The sequence below is a fragment of the Pseudorca crassidens genome, chromosome 1 (genome assembly GCF_039906515.1).
Source record: "Pseudorca crassidens isolate mPseCra1 chromosome 1, mPseCra1.hap1, whole genome shotgun sequence".
Taxonomy (NCBI): Eukaryota; Metazoa; Chordata; class Mammalia; order Artiodactyla; family Delphinidae; genus Pseudorca; species Pseudorca crassidens.
In genome coordinates, this window is record NC_090296.1 from 71630687 (window position 1) to 71644972 (window position 14286).

Consider the following 14286-nt stretch of genomic DNA (forward strand, 5'->3'; position numbering starts at 1 on the left):
TTTAATCTAAAGCCCTCAGCAAATACTTCCTGAACTTCTCTTATGTTCAAGCTACCTAGAACAGCTGTGCTTTGAAAGGGTGAAATTAGTGAATTAAACACAAATCCTGCTATAAAGATGCTGAAATTGGCAGGCAGGTAAGACCCATACTAACAATGATACAATGAGGAAAGTGAGGTGAGCCCTAAGAAACAGACAAATATAATCCTTTAGAAGTCAACAGAAGAAATTACTATGCGTTGCTGAATCAGGAATGACTATGTGGAAGTGATGGCATGTGAACCAGGCCTACAGAGAGAGATAAAATTTAAAGTCAGATAATAATAAGTGTTGATGAGGATGTGGAGAAATTGGAAGGTTTCTACATTGCTCAGACATGTAAAATGGTGCAGCTGCTTTGGAAAACAGTCAGGTAGTTCCTCAATGGATTAAACATACAGTTACCATATGACCCAGAAATTCTACCTCTAGGTATATACCCATGAGAAATAAAAACATATGTCCATATGAAAACTTGTACAGAAGTGTTTATAGCAGCATCATTCATAATAGAAAAAAGATAGAGGGCTTCCCTGGTGGCGCAGTGGTTGAGAGTCCGCCTGCCGATGCAGGGGACACGGGTTCGTGCCCCTGTCCAGGAAGATCCCACGTGCCGCGGAGCGGCTGGGCCCGTGAGCCATGGCCGCTGAGTGTGCGCGTCCGGAGCCTGTGCTCCGCAACAGGAGAGGCCACAACAGTGAGAGGCCTACGTACCGCAAAAAAAAAAAAAAAAAGAAAGAAAAAAGATAGAAATGACCCAAATGTCCACCAGCAACCAAAGGGATAAACAAAATGTGGTATACCCATACAATGAAATACTGTTCTACTGTAAAAAGGAACGGAGTACTGATACATGCCAACAACAGAGATGAATCTTGAAAACATTATGCTTATGTGAAAGACACCAGTCCAAAAGTCACACATATTATATGATTCCATTCATTTGAAAGTCCATAATGGAGAAATCTGTAGTGACAGCAGTTGCTTAGAGCTGCGAGGGGATAAGGAGATAAGGGTATTATAGGTAAAGGGCATAGGTTTTCTTCTTGAGGTGATGGAATAGAGGAAGCATTTTTCCAGACACAAGAAACAGCATAAGCCCACAAAAAAAGATTTAGCAATTTTGTTTTTACTTTGCCCTATTGCTGCTACTTTTTGTATGATGTTGTTTTAACAACATAGTGTTCATATAAAAAAATGTTAACCATCCACAAACTGACATTTTTTCTTACTTGTACTATTAAGGCATAACCAAACTTAAAATGAACATAGGGGCTTCCCTGGTGGCGCAGTGGTTGAGAGTTTGCCTGCCGATGCAGGGGACACGGGTTCGTGCCCCGGTCCAGGAAGATCCCACATGCCGCGGAGCGGCCGGGCTCGTGAGCCATGGCCATTGAGCCTGCGTGTCCGGAGCCTGTGCTCCGCAGCGGGAGAGGCCACAACAGTGAGAGGCACACATACCGCAAAAAAAAAAAGAACATAAAATCCTCCCTTACGCTTTTCCTTCCATGGCTAAATTACAGTTACTCTCTTATTGTTTTTTTATTTTGATTTATAATTGTGTGTCCTGGTATATTAGTTTTCTATTGCTATGTAACAAATTACCACACATTTAGAAGCTGAAAATAGCATCTATGTGTTATCTCACAGTTCTGTAGATCAGAAGTCTAGGCAGACGTGGTAGGGTTATCTGCCTCAGTATTTTACAAGGCCAAAATCAAGCTATCAGCCAGGCTGGGCTTTTATCTGGAGGCTCTAGGGAAGAATCCACTTCTAAGCTGATCCAGGTCATTGGCAGAATTCAGTTCCTTGATGTTGTAGGACTGAAGTTCCCATTTCCTTGCTGGCTGTTGGTGGGAAGATGCTCTCAGCAACTAGAAGCTACATTTTAGTCTTTGCACATGGTCCCCTCCATTTTCAAAGCTGGTAATATAACAGCATATCACATCCTTATTATACCCTGAATATCTCTGACTTTCCTTCTGCCACCATCAGGAGAAAACTCTGCTCCTAGAGGGCTCATATGATTAGGCTAAGCCCATCCCTATAATCTCCCTTTTGATTAACTCAAAGTCAGTTGATTAGTAACTTTAATTACATCTGAAAAATCCCCTTTTCAATGTATGGTAATATAATCAGCGTGTTCAAATCCCCAGGAATTAGGGCAGGAAATCTTGGTGTTCCATTTTAGATTTCAATCTACTATACCTGGTTTAAATGGAAAACGTTTTATGAATAAGCAAACTTTGGAAATACTAAGAAATAATAAATATGTTTCTTTTCTCTGTATAATATCTCCACAGGCTTTACCAGTTTATGTTCATCATGATTTTTTAAGAAGGTAATACTTTGTGCTGGTATTTTTCAAATTGTGTACCATGGTTCATTATATCACTTTAGTTCATCATGACCAGCGTTGGTCATAGGAAAATGAAACTGAATAGAAAATATTAAAATCAATCACAAGAGGTTAAAGGTATTTTTGTGAATGATTTCTTATTCATCATACATACTGTGTGACACATGATGTTTTGCTTACCATGTGTCAGGCAGTGTTCTAAGAATTTTATAAAATTCACACGTGTCAATAATAATACAGGCATTCCTCAGGGATATTGCAGGTTCAGTTACAGACCACTGCAATAAAGCAAATATCATAATAAAGCAAGTCACATGAATTTTTTGGTTTCCCAGTGCTTATAAAAGTTATGTTTACACTATACTGTAGTCTATTCAGTGTGCAATAGCAGTATGTCTAAAAACACAGTGTACATACCTTAATAAAAAATACTTTATTGCTGAAAATTGCTAACCATCATCTGAGCCTTCAGTGAGTCATAATCTTTTTTGCTGGTGGAGGGTCATGCCTCAATGTTACTGGCTTCTGACTGATCAGAATGGTAGTTGCTGAAGGTTGCAGTGGCCTCCAGCAATTTTCTTAAAATAAGACAACAATGAAGTATGCCACATCAATTGACTATGAGCGATTTCTCTGTAGCATACAATGCAGTTTGATAGCATTTTACTTACAGTAGAAATTCTTTCACAATTGGAATCAATCCTCTCAAAACCTGCTGCTGCTTAATCAACTAAGTTTATGTAATATTCTAAATCCTCTGCTGTCATTTCAACAATCAAGTCCACCATCTTACATGGGCATGGTTTGTGGCTCCTCAAAATAATTACAATAGTAACATCAAAGATCACTAATCACAGATCACCATAACAAACAGAATACTAATGAAAAAGTTTGAAATATTTTGAGAATTACCAAAATATGACACAGAGATAGGAAGTGAGCAAATGCTGTTGGAAAAATGGCACCAACAGACTCAAGGCAGGGTCGCCACAAACCTTCAATTTGTAAAAAAGGAAATATCTGCAAAGCATAACAAAGGAAGCACAATAAAATGAGGTATGCCTGTACTTACTGATAAAGAAAGAAAGGCAACAGAGAACCTAGCCAAAGGTGAAACAGTGAATGGTGGAGGCAGGCACATACCCAAACTCCACCTGGGTACCTAGAATCCAACTAATCTAGATCAGTGCTCTTAAGCGCTACACTAGTGCTGTAATTTTTGCTTTGATTTCAAAGTTTTTTTTTTTAATCTAATACATTTGAAAAATACCATTCTGTGTGATATTTCCCAAATATGCTGAGTCCACCTATTAAGTTCATCATCAGCCTTGAAAAACATGGCTTTAAAAATGCTTGTTTATAGCGTAACAAAATGGCAAATCTTACACAAATATTTAATTTCTAAATAAACTTCAGAAAATTAAATATTATTTCTATTCATTCATCAAAGTAAATATAAGCAAATATTTATTGTTCAAACTTTCATTTTTTAGGACCATTAAAATTTTTAAGTATCATCTGGAAGGTATTTCTTTTTTTTCTTTTTTGAAGATATTTCTTAATGTTAAATAAAAATGTCAGAAAGAAGCTTCCATATTTATGACCTAAACTGGAAGCTGAGAAAGTGTTACACTCTTTCCCATGGCAGTGAGTAATACTCTGTACCATGAAGTGAGGATTCACTCTAAACTTGAGCAATCTCAATGAGCAGTGTCACCCTCTGGCTGACATATTTAGCTTTTTTACCTCTCCTCTTTGCTATAAGTTCAATAAAATTTTTTCACGTGACTTCAGTAAAAAAAAAAAAAAAAAAAAAATAGAGTGATCTCATCAAATCTTGGCATAGCAAGAATTTGAAGTATTTTTTTAAATTATTAAATGAATGACAGAAATAATATATGTCTTCATGACTGTTCTATCTTTGCTTTTGAGTTTAGGAAATTCTCTTTTTCTAAAAAAAATAATTTTTAAAATTGAAGTATAGTTGATTTACAATGTTGTATTGGTTTCTTCTGTAGAGCAGAGTGATTCAGTTATTTATATATATATGTGTGTGTGTGTGTGTGTGCATATATATATATACACATTTTCATATTCCTTTTCATTATAGGTTATTACAGGATATTGAATATAGTTCTCTGTGCTGAACAATAGGGCCTTGTTGTTTATTTTATATATAGTAGTTTGTATCTGCTAATCTCGAGCTCCCAATTTATCCCTCCCACCTCGCCTTTCTCCTTTGGTAGCCATACATTTGTTTTCTATGTCTGTGAGTCTGTTTCTGTTTGTAAATAAGTTCATTTGTATCGTATCTTAGATTCCACATATAAATGATATCATATGATATTTGTTTTTCTCTGTCTGACTTATTTCACTTAGTATGATAATCTCTAGACCAATCCATGTTGCTGCAAATGACATTATTTCATTCTTTTTTATGGCTGAGTAGTTTTCCATTGTATACATATATTACATCTTCTTTATGCATTCATCCATTAATGGACATTGAGGTTTCTTCCATGTCTTTGATATTATAAATAGTGCTGCTATGAACACTGGGGTGCATGTATCTTTTTGAATTAGAGTTTTTGTTTTTTCTGGATATATGCCCAGGAGTGGGACTGCTGGATCATATGGCAACTCTCTTTTTAGTTTTTTAAGGAATACCCATACTGTTTTCCATAGCAGCTGCACCAATTTACATTCCCACCAACAATGTAGGAGGGTTCCCTCTTCTTCACACCCTCTCCAGCATTTATTATTTGTAGACTTTTTGATGATGGCCATTCTGATTGGTGTGAGGTGATACCTCTTTGAAGTTTTGGTTTGCATTTCTCTAATAATTAGTGATGTTGAGCATCTTTTCATATGCCTATTGGCCATCCGTATGTCTTCTCTGGAGAAATGTGTATTTAGGTCTTCTGCCCACTTTTTGATTGGGTTCTTTGTTTTATTGTTATTGAGTTGTATGAGCTGTTTATATATTTTGGAAATTAAGCTCTTGTCAGTCACACTGTCTGCAAATATTTTCTTCCATTCAATAGGTTGTCTTTTCGTTTTGTTTCTGGTTTCCTTTGTTGTGCAAAAGCTTATAAGTTTGATTAGGTTCCATTTGTTTATTTTTACTTTTATTTCTATTGCCTTTGGAGACTGACCTAAGTAAACACTGGTACAATTTATGTCAGAGAATGTTTTGCCTATGTTCTCCTGTAGGAGTTTTATGGTGTCCTGTTTTATATTTAAGTCTTTAAGCTATTTTGAGTTTAGCTCTGTGTATGGCGTGAGGGAGTGTTGATTTACATGCAGCTGTCCAGCTTTGCCACTACCACTTGCCAAAGAGACTGTCTTTTCCCCATTGCATATTCTTGGATTCTTTGTTGAGGATTGATTGACCATAGGTGTGTGGGTTTATTTTGGGTATCTCTATTCTGTGCCATTGATCCATATGTCTGTTTTTGTCCCAGTACCACACTGTTTTAATTACTGTAGCTTTGTCTGAAGTCTGGGAGGGTTATGCCTCCAGCTTTGTTCTTTTTTCTCAGGATTTATTTGTCAATTCTGAGTCTTTTGTGGTTTCATATAAATTTTAGGATTATTTGTTCTAGTTCTGTGGAAAATGTCATGGGGAATTTGATAGGTATCATATTAAATCTGTAGATTGCTTTTGGTAGTATAGCCATTTTAACAATGTTAATTCTCCCAATACGATAGCATGAGATATCTTTCTATTTTTTTGAATCATGTTCAGTTTCCTTTATAAGTATTTATAGTTCTCAGCATAGAAGTCTTTCACCTCCTTGGCCAGGTTTATTCCTAAGTATTTTATGTTTTTCATGCAATTTTAAATAGTATTTTTTTTTTACTATTCCTTTCTGATATTTCATTGTTAGTGTAAAAAAGTGCAACAGATTTCTGTGTCTGAATCTTGTATCCTGCTACCTTGCTCAATTCATTTATCAGTTCTAGTAGTTTCTGTGTGGAGTCTTTAAGGTTTTCTATATATAGTGTCATGTCACCTGCATATAATGATAATTTTACCTCTTCCCTTCCAATTTGTATAAGCTTAAATTTCTTTTGTCTGATTTCTGTGGCTAGAACTTCCAATGCTATGTTGAATGAAGACATGAGAGTGGGTAGGAAATTCTCTTTTATACTTAGGTTATTTTTGCCAAACTATTTGTATATAATGGTTTATACAGGTGAGTTCTCAAAATACATCCAGTGAATTCTTGCGTCATTATTACTGAAAAATGCTTTGGAAGAATATAGACATTTAATGTGAATCCTTATGAATAATCTTAGTTTTTATCCTAATAAAATAAGCAGGTAAATATTAAAGACTACATCAACGTAATTTTTTTAGTCCTCTTAAATCTATGGATATCCACTGGATTTATGAGAATTTGTGTTCATGAAAAGATACCTCAAAAGCTGCAGTTTAAAATGATATTCTTATAGAAATCATGTTACTACAGAAAGTCATTTTCCTGACTAAAAACTTGATGTCTAACTTCTAGAAGAAATGCTCAGTTACGCTATACAAGATGAGGTGAAAATAATATGACCTATACTTTACATAGAAAACTTCTAAAGAACAAACACATCAGTTAAATAGGGTGGTGCAACTGCTAGTCTTACACTTAATTAATGAATTAAATAATCAATGGCAGTGGATATGCAGGTCAAAGACAGGAGGTGGGGACAGGAGAAAACAGCCAGAGTGAGTGTCAGTAGATAGAAAGTTTCTATAAGAGAGCCAGGACCTGTCAAGGCTCCATGGCAGAAGCATGTGGTACTGATATAATTATTAAATCACTATTGGTAACTTTAATATTTTAAAAAATTTTGAACCTTATCTGCACCCATCATATTGTGGATGTGTATGCGTTTTGTAAAAAGTACATGGCATTTTTGTCTGTCTGTATATATACATGTCCTTTCTCTTCACCTAAATGCTTTAAATTTTTTCCATTTCTATTTTTTAACTTGACACTATGTTTTTAAGATTCTTCCATGTTGCTCTAAGTAATTCAGTTCATTGCTTCTAGCATTGTTTAATATATTAAGGTATATATTTAATACATTTTACTCTTGCTTCCATAAGTATAATTGAATCTGGGAAATGAGATTTTATCTCAATGAATTCCTGGTCTGTTTCATAAATCTAAATAATCACTGAAGGTTATCTGAATCTGAGTTCTTTCCAGGAAATACTGAAATAATAGGGACCATTTATATGGATTTCTAAAATATTTTTGTAACAGTTGTTGTTACAGACTTGTTTTTATTAATATCTTAGAATAGTTAATATCTGAAAGAATATTCCCTTCTCTATGCAGGTAGATCAATGATAGGTTATCCTCTAGAAGTTGAGTTATCTATTGGTCCCAGCCTCTATTATTCTTTCATAATTCACTTCAATGCTATATCCTTGAGAATATGATTATATTCTCTCACATAACAAAAAAGTTTAAGGATAATACCATCAAGACAGTTGCTTTGACTAGAGAAAGAACAAGCAAAATGCAAAGTTAGTAGAAGGAAAGAAACCAGAAAGATCAGAGCAGAAATAAATGAAATACAGACGAAGAAAACAATAGAAAAGATCAATGAAACTAAAAGCTGGTTCTTTGAAAAGATAAACAAAATTAATAAACCTTTAGGCAGACTCATCAAGAAAAAGAGGGAGAGGGCTCAAATCAATAAAATTAGAAATGAAAAAGGAGAAATTACAATGGATACCACAGAAATACAAAAGATCATAAGAAACTACAAAATACAAGCAACTATATGCCAATAAAATAAACAACCTAGAAGAAATGGACAAATTCTTAGAAAGGTATTAATCCCCCAAGACTGAACGAGGAAGAATTACAAAATAAACAGACCAATCACAAGTACTGAAATTGAAACTTTGATTTAAAAACTCCCAACAAACAGAAGTCCAGGGCCAAATGGCTTCACAGGCAAATTCTATCAAACATTTACAGAAAGGTTAACACCTATCCTTCTGAAACTATTCCAAAAAAATCACAGATGAAGGAACACTCCCAAACTCATTCTATGAGGCCAACATCACCCTGATACCAAAACAAAACAAAGATACCACACACACACACACACACACAAAAATTACAGGCCAATATCACTGATGAACATAGATGAAAAAATCCTCAACAAAATACGAGCAAACCCAATCCCACAATACATTAAAAGGATTATACACCATGATCAAGTGGGATTTATCCCAGGTAAGCAAGATTTTTCAATATCCACAAATCAACCAGTGTGATACACCACATTAACAAACTGAAGAAAAAACCACATGATCATTTCAATACATGCAGAAAAAGCTTTTGACAAAATTCAACACCCATTTATGATAAAAACTCTCCAGAAAGCGGGAATAGAGGGAACATACCTCAACATAATAAAGGCCATATATGACAAACCCACAGCTAACATCATACTCAACTGTGAAAAGCTGAAAGCACTTCCTCTAAAATGAAGAACAAGAAAAGGATGTCCACTCTCACCACTTTTAGTCAACACAGTTTTGGAAGTCCTAGCCGCAGCAATCAGAGAAGAAAAAATAATAATAAACAGAATCCAAATTGGAAAAGAAGTAAAACTGTCAATGTTTGCAGATGACATGATACTATTCATAGAAAATCCTAAAGATGCTACCAGAAAATTACTAGAGCTCATCAATTAATTCAGTAAAATTGAAGGATACAAAATTAATACACAGAAATCTGGTGCATTTCTAACACTAACAACAGAAGATCAGAAAGAGAAATTAAAGAAACAATCCCATTCACCATCACATCAAAAAGTATAAAACACCTAGGAATAAACTTACCTAAGGAGGCAAAAGAGCTGTACTCTGAAAACTATAAGATGCTGATGAAAAAAACTGATGACACAAACAGATGAAGAGACATACCATGTTCTTGGATTTGAAGAATCAATATTGTCAAAATGTCTGTACTACCCAAGGCAATTTACAGATTCAATGCAATCCCTATCAAATCACCAATGGCATTTTTCACAGAACTAGAAGAAAAAAATCATAAAATTTCTGTGGAGACACAAGACTCTGAAGAGTCAAAGCAATTTTGAGAAAGAAAAACAGAGCTGGAGGAATCAGGCACCCTGACTGCAGAATATACTACAAAGCTACAGTCATCAAAACAGTATGGTACTGACACAAAAACAGAAATATAGATCAATGGAACAGGATAGAAAGCCCAGAAATAAACCCAAACACCTATGGTTAATTAATCTATGACAAAGGAGGCAGGACTATACAATGAAGAAAAGACAGTCTGTTTAATAAATGATGTTGGGAAAACTAGACAGCTAAATGTAAAAAAAATGAAATCAGAACATTCTTTAACACCATCCACAAAAATAAACTCAAAATGGATTAAAGAACTAAATATAAAACTCTTAGAGGAAAATACAGGCAAAACACTCTTTGACATAAATCGCAGCAATATCTTTTTCAATCCATCTCCTAGAGTAATGGAAGTAAAATAAATAAATAAATAAATAAACAAATGGGACCTAATTAAACTCAAAAGCTTTTGCACAGCAAAGGAAACCATAAACAAAACGACAACCCACAGAATGGGAGAAAATATTTACAAATGATGTGAGTGACAAGGGATTAATATCCAAAATACACAAATAGCTCACACAGCTCAATATAAAAAAAAAAAAAAATTGGGCTTCCCTGGTGGCGCAGTGGTTGAGAATCTGCCTGCCAATGCAGGGGACACGGGTTCGAGCCCTGGTCTGGGAAGATTCCACATGCCGCGGAGCAACTAGGCCCGTGAGCCACAACTACTGAGCCTGTGCTCTAGAGCCCGCAAGCCACAACTACTGAGCCCACATGCCACAACTACTGAAGCCCGCATTCCTAGAGCCCATGTTCTGCAACAAGAGAAGCCACTGCAATGAGAAGCCTGCACACTGGAATGAAGAGCAGCTCCCACTCTCCACAACTAGAGAAAGCCTGCACGCAGCAATGAAGACCCAACACAGCCAAAAATATATAAATAAATAAATTGATTTAAAAAAAAAAAGAGTAAAGGAATTTTTGTTAAATATACAAACAATAAATGCTGGAGAGGGTGTGGAGAAAACGAACCCTCCTACACTGCTGGTAGGAATGTAAATTGGTACAGCCACTATGGAGAACAGTATGGAGGATCCTTAAGAAACTAAAAATAGACCTACCATATGATTCTGCAATCCCACTCCTGGGCATGTATCTGGAGAAATACATGGTTCAAAAGGATACATGTATCACAATGTTCACTGCAGCATTGTTTACAATAGCCAAGACATGGAAGCAACCTAAATGTCCATTGACAGAGGAATAGATAAAGAAAATGTGGTACATATGTACAATAGAATATTACTTAGCCATTAAAAAGAATGAAATAATGCCATTTGCAGCAACATGGGTGGGCCTGGAGATTATCATACTAAGTGAAGTAAGTCAGACAGAGAAAGACAAATATTATACTATATCACTTATATGCAGAATCTTAAAAAGTGATACAAATGAACTTCTTTACAAAACAGAAACAGACTTACAGACTTAGAGAACAAACTTATGGTTACCAGGGGGAAGGGCTGGGTGGGAGGGATAGACTGGGAGTGTGGGATTGACATGTACACACTGCTGTATTTAAAATAGATAACCAGAAAGGACCTACTGTATAGCACAGGGAACTTTGTTCAATACTCTGTAATAACCTAAATGGGAAAAGAATTTGAAAAAGAATAGATACATGTATATGTATAACTGAGTCACTCTGCTGTACACCTGAAACTAACACAACCTTGTTATTCAACTATACTCCAAGATAAAATAAAAATTTTTTAAAAAGACGGTTGCTTTGATTTGGAGGAATCCTTTCACAACATATATGTGTATCAAATTACCACAATGTACACTTTAAATATTTTAAAATTTTATATGTCAAATTATATTGCAATAAAGCTGAAAATTTTTAGAAAGACAGTTGCATTGAGTCAAGTAAAGTCTTACGAACAATATTTCAAAGATAAGTATGATTTGGTACACCAGGAGATAGATGTGCCAATCTGCTGTCTTACAAGCCCTTGGATTAATGTTAATTTTGGTAGATAACCTTCAGAAACAAATCACATTTTCATCAATACTTTCCTTAATTAACTCTTGTACAGTTTGTCTATTCAGATGCATTTTACACTGCTAACTTGCAAATTGACTGAAGAGAAGGACAATTGATTGAAACTCAGAGAAACAGGCCTTCTTTTTTTTTTTTTTTGGCTGCGTTGGGTCTTCTTTGCTGTGCACGGGCTTTCTCTAGTTGCAGCGAGTGGGGCTACTCTTTGTTGCAGTGTGCAGTTTTCTCATTGTGGTGGCTTCTCCTGTTGTGGAGCACAGGCTCTAGGTGTGTAGGCTTCCGTAGTTGCAGCACGTAGGCTCAGTAGTTGCAGTGCATGGGTTCAGGAGTTGCGGCTCACGGGCTCTAGAGCGCAAGTTCAGTAGTTATGGCACACGGGCTTAGTTGCTCCGTGGCATGTGGGATCTTCCCAGACCAGGGATTGAACCTGTGTCCCCCGCATTGGCAGGCAGATTCTTAGCCACTGTGCCCCCAGGGAAGACCCAACAGGCCTTCTTGAAACAAAAGAATTTATAGACCAAGAGATCAAAAAGTTCTAAAATATTCCAAATATTTTAGCACAGATTCAGATGGAGTTTCAGTTAAGTAAGATAAGTTCTAGAAATCTGTATTACAACATTGTACCTATACTGCATTGTACACTTAAAATTTTAAGTGTCAGTCTCACATTAAGTGTTCTTAACACAATGAAATAAAATAACATAAAGTAAAAAAATAAAATAAAACAAAGTAAAATAAAATAGAATAGAATTATTGGGATTCAACGAGTGCTTCTTTGTGAATACCTCCAGCATTATTTAAAGCCAAATTCCTCTAAAGACTTGTCTACTTTAACTTTCACTTTCCTTCTCTTTTTTGCCATTTGCTCTTTATTTCCTTATAATTCTGGCCATAGAATTTAAACTGTTCTCTTGAAGTTTATCAATAACTTAGTCATTGATTCAAATATATTTTTTTCTTTATCTTCTTCCATGACCTTTGATCTTCCTCTGGAGGCTCTCTCTCTGCTTATCACTGCCTGACTCTGTCTCTTTCTGATTCTCCTCTGAGAATTCTAGAACTATTTCTTCTCCTGTCATTTTTACTGGCTCTTTTTCCTTAAACAGCTTTCCAAAAATTCTGTTCTTATCCATTTTCCCCTATCTCCTCTTTTATTATTTATTTTTTCTTTTTGCTTAACTATCCCTCACTAAATTTCAAGGCTTTTGAGACAGAACTAATAGGATGTGTGTACATATCCAGAGACACACAGGAGAGACAGAGATTGAGAGAGTGAGAGACAGAGACAGAGAAACAGAGACAGACTGACTTAATATATGGAATTGGCTCACACAATTATAGAGGCTGATAAGTCCCAAGATCTGCAGTTGGTAAGCTGAAAACCCAGGAAGGTTGACGGCATAGCTCCAGTTTGAGTCTGAAGGCCTGAGAACCAGGACATCCAATGATGCAGTTCCAGTACAAAGTCTGGGAAAAAATATCATAGCTCAAAGGCAGTCAGACAGAAGTTATTCCCCCTTACTTGCAGGAGGATCAGCCTTTTGGTTCTATTCAGGCCTTCAGCTGACTGGATGAGATTCACCCACATTAGGGAGAGCAATCTGCTTTATTCAGTCTACCAATTAAAATGTTAATCTCATCCACCCTCATAGAAACAATCAGAACGATGTTTGGGCAAACATCTGGGTACCTTATGACCCAGTCAAACTGACACATAAAATTAACCATCACAGTGAGGATGTAGGAGTGAACTACACTATATACACTATACAGCATAAATAATGTGTATATTTTACATATACACTTTTGTGTGTGTGTGTGTGTGGTATGTGAGTCTCTCACTGTTGTGGCCTCTCCCATTGTGGAGCACAGGCTCCGGACGCGCAGGCTCAGTAGTTGTGGCTCATGGGCCCAGCTGCTCCGCAGCATGTCACTTAATCACTTAATCTCTAAACCATTTCTCTAAAACCAAACTCAACTCCTTTCAATCTAACCTATAGTATAATGTAGATTAGTCTTCTTAAAGCACCATTTCACCATGTCACTCTGTGCAAAGTCCTTACATAGTTTTCAGTGTAATAGTGTCTATGTTATCTGTGTAATCTACTACGAAACCTTGATATATATTTACTAACAGTCAAAGTAAAATACTCTCTGTTCTTCATTCATACATTGCTCATCCTATTCCTTTTTACTATAATGTGACAATCCTCCCTCCCCATTTTACACTCAAAATCCCTCCTATTCTTAGGACTCAATTCAAATGTTATTTCATCCATGAAGTTTTCCATACTCAAAATAATCTCTCTTTATTTTACATAAAACAATCCCTGTACTTTGCACATGCATCACTCTCTCCTTGGATCGACCTAACTTTGGAAGTTCCACAGTTCAATCTCTGATCATCTCTTCTTCCTTATCGGCGCTCACTTCTTTGGTGAGTCATCCAACTATCACTTATTTTCTGGCTTCCCTGGTGGCGCAGTGGTTGAGAGTCCGCCTGCCGATGCAGGGGACACGGGTTCGTGCCCCGGTCCGGGAAGATCCCACGTGCTGTGGAGCGGCTGGGCCCGTGAGCCATGGCCGCTGAGCCTGCGCGTCCGGAGGCTGTGCTCCACAACGGGAGAGGCCACAGCAGTGAGAGGCCCGCATACCGCAAAAAAAAAAATCACTTATTTTCCAAGAACTCCTAAAACTGACTTA